This window comes from Rhinolophus sinicus, chromosome 3 (genome assembly GCF_057876585.1).
Source record: "Rhinolophus sinicus isolate RSI-liver-muscle chromosome 3, RSI-T2T, whole genome shotgun sequence".
Taxonomy (NCBI): domain Eukaryota; kingdom Metazoa; phylum Chordata; class Mammalia; order Chiroptera; family Rhinolophidae; genus Rhinolophus; species Rhinolophus sinicus.
In genome coordinates this window covers 83,301,268-83,322,017 of record NC_142503.1, presented here as the reverse complement: position 1 = coordinate 83,322,017, position 20,750 = coordinate 83,301,268, and positions in this window count along the sequence as shown.

Genomic DNA, 20,750 nt, shown 5'->3' with positions numbered 1-20,750 from the left:
TAACTTAAGAAAGTTTCTAATTCAGAATTTTACTCCCTGTGGCCTGAGATGTAGATCTAGCCCATGGCAGAATCTATGAACTGTTCATACCTTTATTACAAGCATGTTTCCATTTTTGGCTCTACATGTTTTCTGGTATCCAATAGTATGGATGTTGGAGGATCTTTAGGTAGTTTTTCAAGGCTGGAACGTAGAGCACAGTAAGAAATAAGTCTGAAAAGAAAGGCAAGGCTATATTATGAAATATTTGGTGTGCAGTGATTAGGAGTTTGGGATTTATAATATAAATAATGGCTATCACTACAGGCTTCCAAGTAAGGGAGTGGCATGATCAGATTGCATTTTATCAAGGTCACTTGAGTGATTTGGAGGGGTCATAAATGGCGACAGAAGTGGCCTCTTAGGAGATTATGAGAATGACATTAATAAAGGTATTAATAGACTGAAATAAGGCAGTAGCTATAGGAATAGAAAGATGATATTGGACTTAAAGACATTTCAATGTTGTGGCATTTACATGACTTAGATGCTGATTTTGAGGAAAGAAGAATTGAAAAGTTACTCTGACAAATGAATGCCAGTACTTCATCATAAGGGAAATTTTGGAAATAGTGTTATATTTGAGGGGAAAAGAATTAGTGCATTTGTAGGGATGTTATGAGTGGGGTGTTCCTTCAGTTTGTACATAGTTTGTGAAACAGTACCCTAAAAGTGATCTGTGTTTTAAAATGGCGTACAATTTCAATGAGCAGAGTTCAATAAGTGTGTTAAGCAGGAAAGTACCACTAGATGATAAGCACTTCCTAAGATCATTCTTATTAAATTGCACATATGCTTATTCATTTTGTCCTTTTAAAAATTGCAATAGCTGTCATTTGGAGACTCTATACCAGGAAGTGGGTAGCAAACCCTTGTGTATTATTTATTTTTTCCTAATAACCATCCTCCGAAGTGCTATTATTAATATTGTCATTTTATGGTTGGGGTAACTTGGACACACAAAGGTTAAATCACTTGCCCAGTGTGATAGTACATAAGGTAAATTATCCAAGCCAACTGAGACCAGCTTCATCGGACTCTGTATGTAGCCTGTGCAATGAACAATCGTGCTGTACATTGCTTTCCAAATGCCAAATACCAGGTGAACTGGAGAAGGCACCACCGTCCATATGATTCACCATGCCCATATGTCACTTCAGTACTTCAGTTCTCACACCTCGGACAAGATTTTTTGTGACTCTGTAGGCTGGGCAAGAGTGGGCAGGGTGAGAAGTAAGAAGGTGCCGTGGCAAGAAAGCAAATTTAGGAGCAGAGAATTAAATGGTATTTTTCTCTTTAGTCTCTGTGGCTGAAACACTGAAACTTAGTATGAGCCCAACCAATATGGGAGCAGAGGAGCAGGGTGGCTGTTTCTCTGCGGCGATGCCACATTTGGCGAGATGGGAGAGAGACTCTGTATGAGATGCTATTTAAGTCTGAGTGAGAATTATTTGTTTTGGACAGCTGAGATCACAAGACAAAGACCTGAGATCTGATTTTTGATTTACACTATAAGTAAGACCAATTTTTCTCTGCTGTAAAGAGGAGAAAAGTCCGTTTTTATCAAATACTGTATAGAGCATACCTTAAGTAGCTAATGTTAGTAACCTCCTGGGAAATCTTTGCAAATGCCATCTCTTAGCTTGTTTTCTAAATGTAAAGGTTAGTAACCATTTCAAAAAGCATTGTCACATGTTTTAAATAACTTCTTTCATTTAAGTAGCTATAAATGCATATACATAATTCATTGTTTTGCATTAATGAATAATGCTAAGAGAAGAAAATAGAAGAAATCTAACATTGGAGAAGAAGCTAGAGGCCAGGCTTGGACACATTTCTACACATAATGCAATGCCTTTCTAAACAGAATATTGACTGATTCTTAGATGGTTTATTTGTGGACAGAATGGAAATAATCGGGTCTTGAACCGTTCAATACAGTACCTATTTAAGTAGCCATATATATGGCTGTTTGGAATTAAATTAATTAATATTAAATATCATAAAAAATTTTCTTGACTCATAGTAGGAATCAAAGAAACAGAACACAGATTTCAAAAACAGTATCACTGAGGAGAGTGTAGTTGTGATATCAAAGAACATTGCTTAACTAGCCCTGTTTTATGTATGGAGCATTGTGTATCAATGATATATTATCCAGTTTTATTCATTGAGTTCCAATTACCTTTTTAACAATTAAAAATATGTCTCTATCTATATTGATATTTTCTTCTACTTTTAGCTGAGACAAAAACACTTTTGAATAATGCAAGAGCTATGACCATTCATCCAGCCATCCACCTATCATCTATGTTCTCAGATAATTTTTTAGCTTCATGAATGTGTAGTAAGTAAGAAATAAAGGCATCATAGCATTTTCTATCCACTTTTAAATACTTTGAGTTTAAACAAGTCCCATAGGATATGTATCTCATTAAGTATTATAGGTATTGGTATCAAATGATCAAGTTAAATACAGAGGGAGCCAAAAAAAATGTATACACATGACTTGTATTCATATTTTATAATCGGTACATATTGAGCATCACAATTTTAATACAGTTTTTTCCTTTCTTAAAATGTGTATACATTTTTTTGCCCCCCCCCCCCCCCGGTATACACAAATAGTTATTTATACAATAATTAAAAATATATTTATATGTAATCCGTCTCATTGAATAAAGTATTACATACATATATGTACATATTTTTGTATTGTATAATATACTATATGTTAAAGAAGAAAATATTTCAAAAGCTCATTTCATTTTTTTAAAAAAAGATGCATTAATTGAGAAACTGCTAGATCCTTGGTTCTTTTAATAGATCCAATAATGTAAAATTGCTGGCTGTAATATAAACTCAAAACTTTAATTTCCCCAAATGAAACAATTGTTTTATTCAATATTTATTTTCACCTGTGCTCTTCCCACTCTGTCTATTAACAAGATCAATAAATATTATTAAAAATACCACTCTACTCATGTGGTCCCTTCAAGTTCACTTACTGCATAATCTATTAGTAGTGTATTCAATTTATCCCATCCCTGAGCTCAAATGGGTAAACGTTTGATTTTATTAACATAAGGAAATAATATGAAATTTATTCGGTATTTCAATGACAGATTTTTCAAATTATAGAATGAATCTGTGTAACAGTTTTGGCCAATTAATTGTTAAACAAACAAACAAACGATTTGTTTGAGTTAACTTGGATATGGATATCTGTAAGGTAAACCTTATACATTTTTAAAAACAGGCTTCCCATTGTAATTGCTATTTAATCCCTTCTTAGAACAATAAAAAATCTATTGTTTGAGATTGGGAATCTTTCTTAATTGGTCCCAACCTAAAGAGCATCCGTAAGATCTTAGAAGACAAAGAATGTGCCACTTCAGGGCAAATATAGTGTTATAAATAATGAATGATTCTTTTGGGTGATTAAGCTTTGTTGAATGTCAACACTAATATTTCTAAGCATGTAGAGTCTTTTTTTTTTTTTTTTCTAGAAAGCTTTAGTCCTTGACTTAGTAGGCATTTACTGGCATTTTTGTTTAGACTTGTCATTTTGTCTTTTAGATAACCTGACATCCTGTTGACTAATGGTTAGAGGGGACCCATAAAAGCTATGCTTTTACTAAGTCATATTAGTCATCTAATCATAGGCACTATGTGCGTTTGACACAAGCAAAGCAATTTAGCTTTTCTTTCTCATGGCGGGCATGTGCAAGTGAGTCTGTGATATATATGTTATACCACACATGCACACAAATATATATATGTATATGTATATATAATTTTTTAAATTGAAACAAGTTCCCTGTATGCCATAGGAGATGTGCCTCAATAAGAATTATACAGATATCAAATGATCAAGCTAAGTATAAATTATCAATTACATATATAAATAACAGTCATACACATATACATGTATAGAGACATAGGAGAGCGAGTGAAACAGTGTCATCCTCTTTACGTAAGTAAGTATATGTATCTGTAGTAAATAATTTCAGGAACTTCAAAGAGACATTGTCCATCAGATGGAATGGCGTGCAGCAGAAGCCAGTCTGTAGAAAGAAACAGGAGATGTGCACAGCAGCAAAAGAGCCTGTTTCTGTGTCTGCAGCAATTTTTAGATCCATATTCCTGTAAGCCTAAGGCACCCCTACTTCCCCGTCCGTGCCTGACAAGTCATTGGGTTCTGAAAGACAGCCCTAGAGCCTTTAGACAGAACTTGTCTTTTTTGTATAAACTTTCTCTACATAAAATCAAAGAGTCCTAGCTAACATATTTGGGAAGAAAAACATTGTTTGAAGAACAAATAACCAGTTATTTTTAAGATGTTTTATCTGTTTATCTGCTACAGAATTGTAGGGAAGATGCTGAAGAAAATTTGCCTTCATTGGTTGATGTGAGCTTTTTGTCTATTAGCTTTTATCTGTTCCTGTATGTGAGGTGATTTCTGTGATCAGGGGTTGAGTAAATTCCCCCTTTTGGTCTCATTCTCCCAAGCAGGGGAGGCATGAGATGAGGTCACTTTTCTGTTTGTGCTGTGATCAGGGGTTGAGTAAATTCCCCCTTTGGTCTCATCCTCCAGAGCAGGGGAGATATGAGATGATGTTTGCTGTTCTGTCTGTGCTGTGAGGTGATGGTTAGCTTAGGGTTAAAGAAATTCTTGATCAGGAGTTCAGAGAATTCTCTCTCTGTTCTGTCTGTTTCACCCATATCAGCAGATGAAGCGAAGAAGTAGCTAAGTTATATCAAGACGACGTGATAGGCACGTTGCCAGGCTTTGGAAGACCTTGGGCTTGTGGTCCCAAGCAAGAAGAGTAGACATGGCTTATCTGGATGAATTGGCCCTTCGGCTGGATGGGCAGCATTCATATCAGTAACTGCCGAACCCTCCTGGAACTGACCATTCCTTTAGAGGGGAGGGAGGAACATAAAACTTGGCTGTGGGGTGCATCTAAAGAAATTGCTATTCAGATTTGCTGTTCCAGGACTGTTTTTCAGGATTGGATCGTTTCAGAGTAAGAGATCGGAACTTGCCTCAATGGATAGTAGAGACTTTTTTTTACTTCTTTTGTTGGTGAATTGTCATCATTGTAGCATCTTTGGGAACTTGTATGTAACTTGCAGCTTGCAGTATCAGAAGACTTCTTAATTTCCAACAACTACAACAACAATGCCAACAGCAGCAGCATTCTTGGGAACTAGCAAGTAGCGGTGTGGGAGACACCTGAGTTTCTCTCAGCTATAGACCTGCCTGGCAAGGTTTTGATTTATGACTTTTCCAGTGCCATTCCCCACCCTGGTTTGGTGAGCTATTGGCATCTACTGTAATAGTTACTATCCTATAAAGCTTATTACCACTTTTGGATACTCCTTACTGATATTATTTGTATATTTAGCCAAGTGATTTTTGATCAATAGTAAACATATGTTGGGATCTCTCAAACTTATATGTATGTATACTACTTTGACATGACATTCTTATGAATGCATATAATTTAGTCTTAACTACTTTTATTCTCTGTCATTAGCTCATTCTACTAATTGTCTTTGTCTTTTGCTATTGCATATCGGTAAATAAATAGATTAGCTGTTAAATTAATAATTAGCCCACTCTAGCATGTGTTCCAACCCCCTTTTCTTTTCCCTGCTCATTACAAGAATGCTACTGAAAAATAAAATGCATCGAGTCTATAGAGAAAGGCTTTATATGTTTGTCTTTACATGACGTTTAATGATGTTGGAGTTTTATTATGTGTTTTCATCAAAGATGCTTATAATGGACACAGAGATACTGCTGGGATCTTTGCTCTCAGAGAGGCCCAGTAAAACCGATGACAGTATCATTGTCATCAATTTACAGGAATAGTGTCTTATGTCCCTTGTAGTGAGAGGATTTGTTGCTGGGTTTTCTTCTGAATCTGTTTTTCTGTAAATATGTAATAGCATTTTGGAAATCTTACTTTGACAAAAATAGGACATAAACGTTCTGAAATTTATTCATTCATTATGTCTACATAGCCATGTGAAATATGCAAAACTATTAAGAAATTAAGGCCTTGATAAGAAATGTGCAAATTTGGGTCACATTTATTTGTAATTCAATCTCTGATAAAAGTTCAGAAAAGACAAGAAATAATTTGCATTTTGGATTTGTAAATTTCATATTGCCCATATTAGTAATAAGGTATTCTCTGATGCCCAACAACAAAATAATACTGATTTCATTGAAATCCATTTAGACCTACTTAGTTGAAGAGTGACTAGGATAATTTGAGTGAACCAGAACGAAGTGCACTGACTTTCAACAATTGTATAGTGTAAATGTGATGTTTTGTTTTGTTATTTATTGGGGTGACAATTGTTAGTAAAATTACATAGATTTCAGGTATACAATTCTGTATTACATCATCTATAAATCCCATTGTGTGTTCACCATCCAGAGTCAAGTCTCCTTCCATCACCATATATTTGATCCCCCTTACCCTCATCTCCAACCCCCAACCCCCTTACCCTCTGGTAACCACTAAACTATTGTCTGTGTCTGTGAGTTTTTGTTTCTCATTTGTTTGTCTTGTTCTTTTGTTGTTTTTGGTTTATATACCACATATCAGTGAAATCATATGGTTCTCTGCTTTTTCTGTCTGACTTATTTCGCTTAGCATTATACTCTCAAGATCCATCCATGCTGTCACAAATGTTCCTATATCATCTTTTCTTACCACCGAATAGTATTCCATTGTGTATATATACCACAACTTCTTTATCCATTCATCCATCGAAGGATATTTTGGTTGTTTCCAAGGTCTTGGCCATCGTAAACAAAGCTGCAATGAACATTGGAGTACACGTGTCTTTATGTATAAATGTTTTCAGATTTTTTTGGTAGATACCCAGGAGAGGGATTGCTGGGTCATATGGTAATTGTATTCGTAATTTTTTGAGGAACCTCCACACTGCCTTCCATAACGGCTGCACCAGTCTGCATTTCCACCAACAGTATATGAGGGTTCCTTTTTCTCCACAGCCTCTCCAACACTTGTTACTATTTGTCTTGTTGATGATAGCCAATCTGACTGCGGTGAGGTGATACCTCATTGTGGTTTTGATTTGATTTCTCTGATGATTAGTGATGTTGAGCATTTTTTCATATGTCTATTTGCCATTTGTATGTCCTCTTTGGAAAAATGTCTCTTCAGGTCCTCTGCCCATTATTCAATTGGGTTCTTTTTCTTTTGTTGTTGAGTTGCATGAGTTCCTTGTATATTTTGGATATTAGCCTCTTAATCGGAAGCACTATTTGCAAAAATCTTCTCCCATTCAGTTGGTTGCCTCTTTGTCGATGGTTTCTATTGCTGTGCAGAAGCTTTTAAGTTTGATATAGTCCCATTCATTTATTTTAGCTTTTACTTCCCTTGCCTTTGGAGTCAAATTCATAAAATGCTCTTTGAACCCAAGGTCCATAAGTTTAGTACCTATGTTTTCTTCTATGCAGTTTATTGTGTCAAGACTTATGCTTAAGTCTTTGATCCATTTTAAATTAATTTTGGTACATGGTGACAGATAGCAGTCCAATTTCATTCTTTTGCACGTGGCTATCCAATTCTCCCAGCAGCATTTATTGAAGAGGCTGTCTTTCCTCCATTGTATGTTTCTTGCTTCTTTGTCAAAAATTATCTGTCCATATTTATGTGGTTTTATTTCTGGGTTCTCAGTTCTATTCCATTGGTCTATGTGTCTGTTTTTCTGCCAATACCATGCTGTTTTGATTATTGTAGGCCCGTAGTACAAGCTAAAATCAGGGAGTGTGATACCTCCAGTATTGTTCTTTTTTCTTAAGATTTTTTGGCTATTCAGGGTCTTTTGTGGTTCCAAACAAGTCTGATGATTTTTTGTTCTATTTCTTTAAAAAATGCCATTGGGATTTTGATGGGGATTGCATTAAATCTGTATATTGCTTTGGGTAATATGGCCATTTTAACTATGTTGATTCTTCCAATCCATGAGCATGGAATGTCTTTCCATTTCTTTGTGTCTTCTTCAATTTCTTTCAAAAATGTCTTATAGTTATCAGCATAGAGGTCCTTCACATCCTTGGTTAAGTTTATTCCTAGGTATTTTATTCTTTTTGCTGCAATTGCAAAAGGAATTGTTTTTGTATTTCTTTTTCTGAGATTTCATTGTTAGTGTATAGGAATGCAATGGACTTTTGTACGTTGATTTTGTAGCCAGCAACTTTACTGTATTCGCTGATTGTTTCTAATAGCTTTTTGGTGGAGTCTTTAGGGTTTTCTATATATAGCATCATGTCATCTGCAAAGAGTGATAATTTGACTTCTTCATTCCCAATTTGGATGCCTTTTATTTCTTTGTCTTGCCTGATTGCTCTGGCAAGGACTTCCAACACTATGTTGAAAAGCAGAGGTGATGGGGACAGCCCTGTCATGTTCCTGAACGTAGAGCAAAGGGCTTCAGTTTTTCACCATTAATTATGAGATTAGCTGAGGGCTTGTCATATATGGCCTTTACTATGTTAAGGTATTTTCCTTCCTTACCTATTTTCTTAAGTGTTTTAATCATAAATGGATGTTGTATCTTGTCAAATGCTTTTCCTGCATCAATTGATATAATCATATGACTTTTGTCCTTTATTTTGTTTATGTGATGTATCACATTGATGGATTTGCAGAGTTGAACCATCCTTGTGCCCTGGAGATGAACCCCACTTGGTTGTGATGAATAATCTTTTTAATGCATTGTTGTATTCAATTTGCTAGTATTTTGTTTAGGATTTTTGTATCTGTATTCTTCAGAGATATTGGTCTGTAGTTTTCTTTTTTTTGTGTTGTCCTTACCAGGTTTTGGTATCAGGGTAATGTTGGCCTCATAAAATGAGTTAGGGAGTACTGTCTCTTCTTCAATTTTTTGGAAGAGTTTGAGCAGGATTGGTATTAGATCCTCTTTGAAGATTTGGTCTGGTCCTGGACTTTTGCTTTTGGGAAGGTTTTGGATGACTGATTCAATTTCGTTACTGGTGATCGGTTGGTTTAGATTTTCCGGTTCTTCATGGTTCAGCCTAGGAAGGCTATATGTTTCTAAGAACTTGTCCATTTCTTCTAGGTTATTGAATTTGGTGGCATATAGTCCTTCAAAGTATTCTTGGATGATCCTTTGTATTTCTGTGGTGTCCATGATAACTTCCCCTTTTTCATTTCTGATTTGTTAATCAGTGTTTTCTCTCTTTTTATCTTAGTGAATCTAGCCAAGGGTTTGTCAATTTTGTTAATCTTTTCAAAGAACCAGCTCTTTGTCACATTAATTTTTTCTATTGTCTTTTTGTTCTCCATTTCATTTACTTCTGCTCTGATTTTTATTATTTCCTTTCTTCTGCTGACCTTGAGTTTCACTTGTTCTTCTTTTTCTATTCTTTAAGGTGTAACATGAGGTTATTCATTTGGGATTTTTCTTGTTTCTTGAGATAGGCCTGTAATGAGATAAATTTCCCTCTTAAAACTGCTTTTACTGCATCCCCAAAATTTTGGTAGGATGTACTTTCACTGTCATTTGTTTCTATGTATCTTTTGATTTCTCCTCTAATTTCTTCTTTGACCCAGTCGTTCTTTAAAGTATGTTGTTTAATCTCCATTTATTTGTGTTTTTTCCTGCTTTCCTTTTGCAGTTGATATCCAATTTCAAAGCTTTGTGATCAGAGAATATGCTTGGTATGATTTCAATCTTCTTAAATTTGCTGAGGCTGATTTTATGTCCTAATACATGGTCTATCCTTGAGAATGTTCCATGTACACTAGAAAAGAATGTATAGTCTGATGTGTTAGGATGAAGTGCTCTATATATGTCAATTATGTCCGTTTCATCTAATGTGTCATTTAGGGCTGCTATTTCATTATTTATTTTCTGTTTGGATGATCTATCCATAGCTGTCAATGATGTATTTAAGTCCCCTAGTATAATTGTGTTTTGGTCAATTTCTCCCTTTAGTTCTGTTAGTAGTTGCTTGGTATATTTCGGTGCTCCCTGATTGGGGGCATAAATATTGATGACTCTTATGTCTTCTTGTTGTATAGTCCACTTTACCATTATGAAATGTCCATCTTTGTCTCTTGTTATCTTTTTCACCCTGAAGTCTGTTTCATCTGATATCTTTATGACTACACCTGATTTTCTATGGGTACCGTTTGCTTGTAGTATATTTCCACCCTTTCACTTTGAGTCTATGCTGGTCCTTGTAGCTGAGATGTGTCTCTTGGAGACAGCATATGGTTTGGTTTAGTTTTTTGATCCAATCTGCTACTCTGTGCCTTTTTATTGGTGAGTTCAGTCCATTTACATTTAGGGTGATTATTGATATGTGAGGATTTCCTGTCATTCTATCTTTAGGTTTCTGGCAGGCTGTGTCTCCATTGTTTCTTTGCCTTTTTGTTGTTGTCTATTATTTCTGTGTGGTGGTATTCTATGATGTTTCCCTCTGTTTCTTCTTTTATCATAGTATATATTTCAGTTCTGGATTTTTTTTTTTGAGTGGTTACCCTTAAGTGTATGTAAAAGAAAGTTTGATATTTAGAGTATTCCATTTTCTTCAGCACGTTTACTTTCTCCATTCCCATATTCCGGTACAGGCCTTTACTCTCCCCCTTTTTATGTTTTGGTTGCCACAAATTGTCCCTGTTGATGGTGGTGGAATAGCCTCCTTTAGTATTTCTTGTAGTGCAGGTCGTGTATTAGAAAATTCCCTCAGCTTCTGTATGTCTGGAAAGGTCTTTATTCCTCCTTCATATCTAAAGGATATCTTTGCTGGGTATATTATTCTTGGCTCACAATTTCTCTCTTTCAATAGTTTGAATATTTGATTCCATTCCTCCTGGCTTGTACAGTTTCTGCTAAAAAAATCTGATGATAATTTAATGGGCTTTCCTTTGTAGGTTACCGTCTTCTTTTCCCTGGCTGCCTTGAGGATTCTTTCTTTGTTGTTGATTTTAGACAGCTTCAATAAAATATGCCTTACAAAAAGAAGGCCTGTTGGGATTGAGGTAATTAGGTGTTCTATTTGCTTCTTGGATTTGAGGATCCAGTTCTGTCCACAAGTTTGGGAAGTTCTTATCAACAATTTGTTTGAATATATTCTCTGCTCCCTTCTCTCTTTCTTCTCCTTCTGGTATGCCCATTATTCTTATATTGATCTTTCTGATGGAGTCAGAAAGTTCTTGTAGAGTTGTTTCATTTCTTTTAAGTCTCAAGTCTCTTTCTTCTTCCATCTGTGTAATTTCAGGGTTTCTATCTTCCATGTCACTGATTCTTTCCTCCATCTGGTCAACTCTACTACCTAAGCTGGTTATTTCATTCTCAATTTATTCTATTGAGTTCTTAATTTCCAGAAATTCTGTTTGGTTCTTTTTCAAAATTTCAATCTCTTTCGTAAAATGCTCATTCTGTTCTTTGATTGTGTTTCTGAGTTCATTACACTGCCTTTATGTGTTTTCTTGCATCTCGTTGAGTTTTTTCAGAACTGGAATCTTGAATTCTCTGTCATTTAAGTCACATATTTTCATATCTTTAATTTCCTTTTCTGGAGACTTTTTACTTTCTTTCTGAGCTGTCTCATTGCCTTGTTTATTCATGGCAATTACTGATTTATTATTTCTCTTTGTAGACATCTACAGGAGTTGCTTCTGCCACAGGTGATCTTTCTTTTGTTTTCCAATACTTTTTGGTAGAATGTTTTATTTTTTCTCTGACGGCAGCCTTTTTTTTCTCTCTCACACGGTAGTGCTATGTTTTCTCTGCACTATTCCAGCTTCTCACACAATGGGGGAATTCCCTGGGAGATGGGCTTCTCCTCTGTTAATAGTTCACCTGGGTCATAGGGTGCAGTGTCCATGTGGGTATGCAGAGAGCTTTTGATGTTCCAAAGCTCTTTCTGCACCAGATTCAGAGCCCGTATGTTTCAGCAGTTCTGTTTACTCCTACAGGGATCCGCCCAGATAGGTGGGGCCAGGGGTGGGGTGAGTTGTGAGATGTGGCCCAGAGCAATGGCAGGGAACACCACCACAGACCATCCTGCTCCCAAAGCTCCTTCCCCTTTGCCGGAACTAGTTGGGCTGTGAATCTGTGTCTGCGGTCCACAGTTCTCAGAACAGCAAATATTCTGTTCTTTTGATCTGACACTGCTACTGTTCCGCTTCTAGCACCGGGCAGGTGGGGGCAGGGTTAGCTCTGGGAGGATAGGGAGGGTGCAGCTAGTCTCAGTGCCTAAAGCTTCTGTTCTCTGCTCAGCAGTGAGGGCTTAAAGCACTGTTTTCAGCCTTCTTCCCTGGGTCTTTTCTCCTAGATCTCTGCCATGAGCATTTGGTTCAGCTGTGTTATATGCTGCCCCCTCAGCCCTGTGGGCCACAAGCGGAGCCCTAGCAGTCCGAGTTTTTCCCTCTCCCGTAGTTGCGGTAGTTCCGGGAAGCAGCGAGCTAGGAGCACTGAGCTAGGTCTGCGTCCTGTGCCCATGTGGCTCCGTCTCCGCCCTTCTCCCTTTCCTCCTCCCCCGATCGCGCAATTCGCCCACCTTTAGGTGAATTCAGTAGTGGGTCTCTTTGTCTTGCCTGTCTGCTGTGCAGGGAGTTCTTTGTGTAGTTATTGTTGTTCGATTAGTTGTAAATTCCAGGGGAGCGTTACAGAGGCTCACCTCACGCCGCCAGTTTGATGATGTCTACTCGATGTTTGGTTTCATTATAAGTTTTAGTTAAGCTCCCCTTTCCAGCCCTCTTTTTCCAAAGCACACCGCATCTAATGAATGTGAATAAACAAACTATTTTTTCTGTTTACAACTGAAGTTGTGTTTGTCAGCTAACCAGGTAGACCATTTAATTGAACAATATTTATCAAGAGCTTAGTAGTTGTCAAGCAGTGTGCTTGGTGCTGGGGGCTTGAAATTGAAATATGAGCCTGAATTTCCCGTTAAAGATAGACACATAGACTGATAATTACAAATGTTTGTAAGAACTCTTGCCAAGGCATGACAATGTCCTAACAGAATATAATGGAGAGAAAATTAACCTGGGCTGGGCTTCATATACAGCTTTCTGGAGGAGGTGGTGTTTTATGGGAGAACAGAATTAGCTAAGTGGCAAAGAAAGAACATTTTATATATTCCAAACATCACACCAAAGGCAAAGTCACAAAAGAGAGTATTGCTGGAAGGGCTAGTGGTTTTGTGTGGTTACAAGGTATCTCCATGGCAAAGGTAGAAAATGAGGCTGAGAAGACAATTTGAAGGGCCTTGTGAGGGCATTGGGAGTCTCTGAAAGATTTTATGCTGTGGAAAGGTAATACTTAAATTTCTAGATAAGATTTTTTGTTAAATATAAAAATATACAAGTGGGGCCTTCGATAGCTCAGTTGGTAGAGCGGAGGACTGTAGAAAAACGTCAAAAAATACAGATAAATGAGTATATCATATGACTACAGTTCAGTAAGTTACTTCAAAGTGAACTCTAACAGGTCAAGAAATTAAAATACTATTAATATCTGTATATCAGAAGCCCCTTCTTATTCTCCATTCATAACCTCTCTCTCCTCCTCAAAGGTTAACCACTATTTTTACTTCAAATGCTATATTTACTGTTTTTTAAAACTTTATACAAATTGCATCATTCAGTCAGAACCTTTTAGTGTGATTTTTTCACTCAAATTTTTCTTGTAAGATCGTTCATTGGGTTGTGGTTGCAGTTGTTAATTTTATTTCTGCATAGTATTCCGTTATATAGTGATATTTCATAGTATACCGCAATGTATTTCACCTTTCTACTGCTTTATTTTTGTCATATCTATAGTATTCCATGTTTTTGATACTATTACAATGGTTTTATTTTTACAGTTTGATTTTCTAAGATTTTGACAGTGATATAGAGAAATTTACGTTGATTTATTTATTTGTATTGATTTTATATCTAGAAAGCTTAATGAAATCCCTAATTCTGTAATTTAAATATAGATAGATTTTCGATTTTCTTCATGTCTTCTTTAAATAATGACAGTGCTATATATTTCCTGAGACGCCTAGCTTTTGGTGTGTACTGTGAATTTTGATGCCACATTTGCAATCTCATTCAGTTCAAAATATTTTGTAATTTTCATTTTGATTTCTTCTTTCACTAGTGGATTATTTAGTAGTGGACCACGTACTATTTAAATAACATGGATAGTTTCTATTACTTATTGCTATTATAGTTAAATTATACTATAGTAACAACATACTGTATATAATTTCATATATGAGGTCTGACAATCAAGTTCGTGAACTTGTTGCAGCGATGTTGCTAACATTTTTTGATATCAGAGGGATTATTCATTATGAATTTGTACCAGCTGGACAAACAGTTAACCAAGTTTACTATTTGGAAGTGCTGAAAAGGCTGCGTCAAAATGTTAGATGACCTGAAATTTTCACCAACAATTCATGGCTCTTGCATCACAACAATGCACCAGTTCCCACGGCACTGTCTGTAAGGGAGTTTTTAGCCAGTAAATAAATAGCTATATTGAACACCCTCCCTTACTCACCTGATATGGCCCCCAATGACTTTTTTCTCTACCTGAAGATAAATGAAATATTGAAAGGAAGACATTTTGATCACATTCAGGACATCAAGGGTAATCCGATGATAGCTCTAATGGCCATTACAGAAAAAGAGTTCCAAAGTTGTTTGAAGGGTGGACTAAGTGCTGGCGTCAGTGCATAGCTTCTCAAGGGGAGTACTTTGAAGGTGACCATAGTGATACTCAGCAATGAGGTATGTAGCGCTTTTTCCAGGATGAGTTCGCAAATGTAATTGTCTAACCTCGTATATGAAAATTTTGAGACTTATTTTATGGCTCATAATTATTGATGTATGATACCCTATGAATTCCCTCATCCATTTTTTTCTCCATTAGTCTCTCTAATCAATTTGACATAGCTCCTTATTCCATTCCAATTTAATGAACTACATTTTGTAAGTGTGTGTGTGTTCAGGGACTATATTTATTTCAGTGCCACTTCCTATGCCTATCATGGGACTTTGAGTATATAGGACACTGAGACAATGTTTGATGAATTAATAAATCTTTGTATTAATAGTGGCCTAGGGAGAGGATATGGCATGCATAAAGATAACCAAAAGGAGAACTTCAAAGAATAGGTAGTCAGAACTTGAGAACGTAGTGTGGAGGTCTGAAAAGGAATCCCCTGAAGAATAAACGTAAGTTAGGACAGCATCGTGGCACGCATGCTAAAGGAGAAGAAAATGTTACAAGGCAGCAATCAATAACCAGCTGTCAAAAGTTGTCAAGAATAATAAGAGCTGAAGTATGTCTGTTTGATTTAGGAAGAAAGATAATGATAACAAGGGTAAAAGTAGATTAAGTAAAGTGGATGCTAGACTTAACATTTAAAATTGTTGTGATGTAGTTGATTCAAACACTTTCTAAAATATTATGTATTATCTATAATAGAATCATTTCTTTTTACTCTGCTGTATGTAGGTATTGGCTAAATTTCGTAGCTAGGGAAAACCTTGATTTAACTTGTCTTTTTGACAAAGGTAAAAACTGAAGCCTCAATTTGTGGAGCAAAAGCAGAACCCATGTGCCTTATTCTCATTCCACAATTTTCCCTTCTTACACCATCTGTTGTATATATGCTGCCTACTCTCAGAAGGAAGCACAGTATTAGAAAATATCAGATGAACAGCGAAGGGCAAGGTCAGCCTTACGAAACACAATTGGTAGTTTGCTAGAGGGTCCCTTTTACTCTGCTGGCTAGTATGATGTTTTGGATTTTCTTACATCATTGCTTCTCTTTGAGGTCTCCTTAATGGCATGTGACTTGGTGTGTGTTGGGGGAATGAATATGCAGAATTCATAACATACTAATAGGATTTCATTTATTTAAATACCAATTGCTGACAAGATAAGGTGGGTAATGGAAATTGAAGGAGGAGATAAAAAGTTTAGGCTGTGATTTAGTCCCAAGTGAAAAAGCAAAATGGGAAAGAACAAGGTAACCACAGGGCCACTCACTCAGAGGTTTCTGAGCTCCTGTTGATGTAGGATGTTGCTTAGTGAACACCAGGGTTGGTAGTCTCCTGGAGCCGAAGAATGGATACACAGACCAAGGAGAGGCAAAGAGTGACACAGGAAGATAGTTTATTATAACAAGCAAAGAGTTACAGCTCCCGAGGGGGAGGGGGTAGCCGAAACTGGGATGCCCACTAGCTAAGGCAAAAGCATCTTTATATACTTTTATTTCTACCTGGGAGGGGGATGTGGAATGTGGGTGCCTATGGATACAATGTTTCCCAGACTGGCTCAGCTGCTCAGCTTGGGAGAGACCATTGAAAGAACTCAGTTGCCCCAGAGCATGATTGATGATATCTTTGTCCTGGTATGGTTGCCCTGTATTCTGTTTTTATTCGTTTTTGCTCAGTCTACCAAGTAGTCTCTAACTGCCTGATTTCATACTAAGTAATCTGCCTTAAAGTTAGATGGATGGGAACAGAGAGAAAGGAAATCATATGTAGTGAACACCTGTTCTTGTAGGTACCTTAACACTTTTTAGCACTTTAATTCTTACAATATATCTGAGAGTAGATATTGTTATTATCTTTATTTTTTCAAAAGGAAACAAACTCCAAGACACAAAAAGCTTATAGTAACTTGCCTAAGAACTCAAGCCAATAACTGACAGCCCTGAGATCTGAGTATTAGTGGATGTCTCTTATCCACAGCATTGTACAGCAGACGAGGAAGCTAAGGTTCAGAAGCATTTTTACTATTTAAACAGGATAAACCTGGATCTGTGCTCAAGTTTTTCTCATCATGTATTCTGTACAATTCCTCTTCCACCTACTTTGAGACATTGTGCATGTGCCCTCTCATTCTTGGGGTGCATAATTCAAATTAATATACTAAAAGCTTTGAGAAATCTTTTTTTTTTAATTAAAGTGTATTGGGTTGACAATTGTTAGTAAAGTTACTTAGATTTCAGGTGTATAATTCTGTATTACATCATCTATAAATAACATTGTGTGTTCACCACCCAGAGTCAGTTCTCCTTCCATCACCATATATTTGATCCCTTTACCCTCATCTCCTACCCTCTCCCCTCTTACCCTCTGGTAACCACTAAACTATTGTCTGTGTCTGTGAATTTTTGTTTCTTCATTTGTTTGTCTTGTTCTTTTGTTGTTTTTGGTTCATATACCACGTATCAGTGAAATCATATGGTTCTCTGCTTTTTCTGTCTGACTTATTTCGCTTAGCATTAGAATCTCAGGATCCATCCATGTTGTCACAAATGGTCCTATTTCATCTTTTCTTACCGCTGAATAGTATTCCATTGTGTATATATACTACAACTTCTTTATCCATTCATCTATTGAAGGACATTTCGGTTGTTTCCATGTCTTGGCCACCGTAAACAAAGCTGCAATGAACATTGGAGCACACGTGTCTTTATCTCTAAATGTTTTCAGATTTTTTGGGTAGATACCCAGGAGAGGGATTGCTGGGTCATATGGCAATTCTATTCGTAATTTTTTGAGGAACCGCTACACTGCCTTCCATAACGGCTACACCAGTCTGCATTCCTACCAACAGTGTATGAGGGTTCCTTTTTCTCCACAGCCTCTCCAACATTTGTTACTATTTGTCTTGTTGATGATAGCCATTCTAACTGGGGTGAGGTGATATCTCACTGTGGTTTTTATTTGCATTTCTCTGATGATTAGTGATGTTGAGCATTTTTTCATATGTCTATTTGCCATTTGTATGTCTTCTTTGGAAAAATGTCTCTTCAGGTCCTCTGCACATTTTTCAATTGGGTTGGTTTTCTTTTGTTGTTGATTTGCATGAGTTCCTTGTGTATTTTGGATATTAGCCCCTTATCGGAGGCACTGTTTGCAAAAATCTTTTCCCATTCAGTTGGTTGCCTGTTTATTTTGTCGATGGTTTCTATTGCTGTGCAGAGGCTTTTAAGTTTGATATGCTGAAAACTATAAGACATTTTTAAAAGAAACTGAAGAAGACACCAAGAAATGGAAAGACATTCCATGCTCATGGATTGGAAGAATCAACATAGTGAAAATGGCCATATTATCCAAAGCAATATACAGATTTAATGCAGTCCCCATCAAAATCCCAATGGCATTTTTTTAAAAGAAATAGAACAAAAAATCATCAGATTTGTTGGAACCACAAAAGATCCCGAATAGCCAAAGCAATCTTAAGAAAAAAGAACAATACTGGAGGTATCACTCTCCCCGACTTTAGCTTGTACTACAGGGCAACAATAATCAAAACAGCATGGTATTGGCAGAAAAACAGACACATAGACCAATGGAATAGAATTGAGAACCTAGAAATAAACCACATAAATACGGACAGATAATTTTTGACAGAGAAATCTTGTAAGAAATACCATTTACTTTTACTCAACTCAGCTTTACCGGTGTGCCCAAAATTTATTCGACTATGTCATGCCTATTTTATTTGTAGACTATTAATGTTGCGCCAATTTTGTATCTTATGGAACGCATTGAGCAATGGTGCCTCATGCCAGATGATGTCACAATTGACCAAAGGGTGCTGAATGAAGCAACAAAGATAAATTTCACCAAGCCTTTCTGTAAGAACCTTATTTTTAATGGTTTATTATGCATCTCTTATATTTGAGGGTAGCTGGAGTGAGAATATTCCTGAGATGTTTACCACTTTGTTTTATTGAAGTTATCTAATTTTTACTAAAGGTGAAACATAATAAATAGTTACAGTTTTATACTTTCTAAAGACTATTTTAAAAGACCAGAGGATGGAGACTATGAAACTATTTTTGGTATCTGAAATTCACATGTGTACAGCCTGAAACAGTTATCAGGGGGTAGCTTTGAGATTCGTATTCTAGTCTTGTTGTGGCTTGGGTGTAAAGTGGAATTATATAGTATTGTGTACAGTCTTTGATAGCAAATCAGACTTTCTTGAACATTTCACACTGAGGATGAAAAGGATTTAACTTTAAAAACAGACGAACAGGCAAATCTGACTGTTGTTGTGGGAAAGTATTGTTATTCCCAGAGTACCTGCAAATAATGTTTCTTAAATTACCTAAAAACAATTTAAACACAATCAGATAATGTGATAAAGTGTCTAGTGAGCCGTGGCTAATCCTACTTATATCCAATTGAATTTTGAATTTGATCTTTGTAAAGGATTTTGTGGCTTTGGGAAAATGGGAGAAGTAACATATTCTTACATAATTTTGCCTCTAAAATTTATTTATCTTTCTTGTGACTTTTCTCCTGTTGTGTACCTCCAATGCACTATTATCTACCTCCCCACCTGAAAAATTGCAATTTGAATAATGTGCTTAATGTGGAGAGAGAGAGAGAGAGAGAGAGAGAGAGAGAGAGAGAGAGAGAGAGAGAGAGAGAGATACATCCCTTTAGGAATAAAACTATGTTTAAAAAAGGCAAACATTAAGAGTATGCTATATAAGGTTAGCAGAAATAGTAAACATTTAAAGTTTATAGTAACTGGTCTAAGCAGCATAGTAAATGAAGTTGCATGTATAATTTTGAATCCCAATCAAGTACTCAGAATGTGGATTTGTATCCAGCCACAAGATTTGCCCCAAAATATATATAGCCTAAATTCCATTAAGTACAGTTTACTTTTCATATTTTTTCTTCTTGTTTATATGTTTGCATTTTCCCATTATATAAATGTTAAAATTTATCATATGGATCATTTTCGAGAGAGTCATAGGTTCAACTACATTTTACAAGGGAAAAGAAAAACATTCTATTTATCTATCTATCTATCTGTCTATCTATCTATCTATCTATCTATCTATCTATCTATCTATCCTTTTATACAAAATATTCCCAAAGATAAAATGTATTGCAGCAGACCAGGAAAAAAGAATGCAGGTTTAGCAAAATAAAGATTGTTTTCCAAGACTAAGAATTTATAGAGAAGCAAAGAAATAAATGAAGAAAGAGGACAGGATTAGTATTTTTTTTTCCCTAGAGAGTACTATTGGAGAGTGGTATTGTGGAAATGGGATGGCAAGAACTCGTAAGCATGGTTGATACAGGACTTGAGAAATGAAGGAGAAGATTTGGAGAAGGAATAGTTTGAAGGAGAAGGAATAGTTTGAGTTTCAGAGTTGGAGTTGAGGGTTTCTTAGTTGAACTGAAAGTAGGTAAAGAAGGGGAAGAGTTGGCTTGTTTTTCCATTGTCCCTAACCGATTTGATAAACATCATTGTGGTCCATGAATGATGTGCAGTTCAATATCATTCATGGGTGGGAAATGAATATGTGTATTATTTAAACTCTCATACTTGTTTTTGCATAGGCATTATAGATGACATTCCTTCTATTGATAGTTTTATGCCATTTTTAAAGAAATAACAATGATAATAATAATAATAATAATAATTAATAATGGCAGGTAGTAAATCATTACTGCTTGATTCCAAAGACAGAACAAACATTTAAACAAGTCAAATAGATGAGAGTCATGAGGCTCTTCAGTATGAAACAAACTCTTTGCTGTTCAATTCTGATCTTTTAAACTCAACTTTTCAGGCCATCGTACTCCTTGTTTATGCATAGATGAGTTAGAGCATTTCTTCTTTGGAAGTAAAGAACTTAC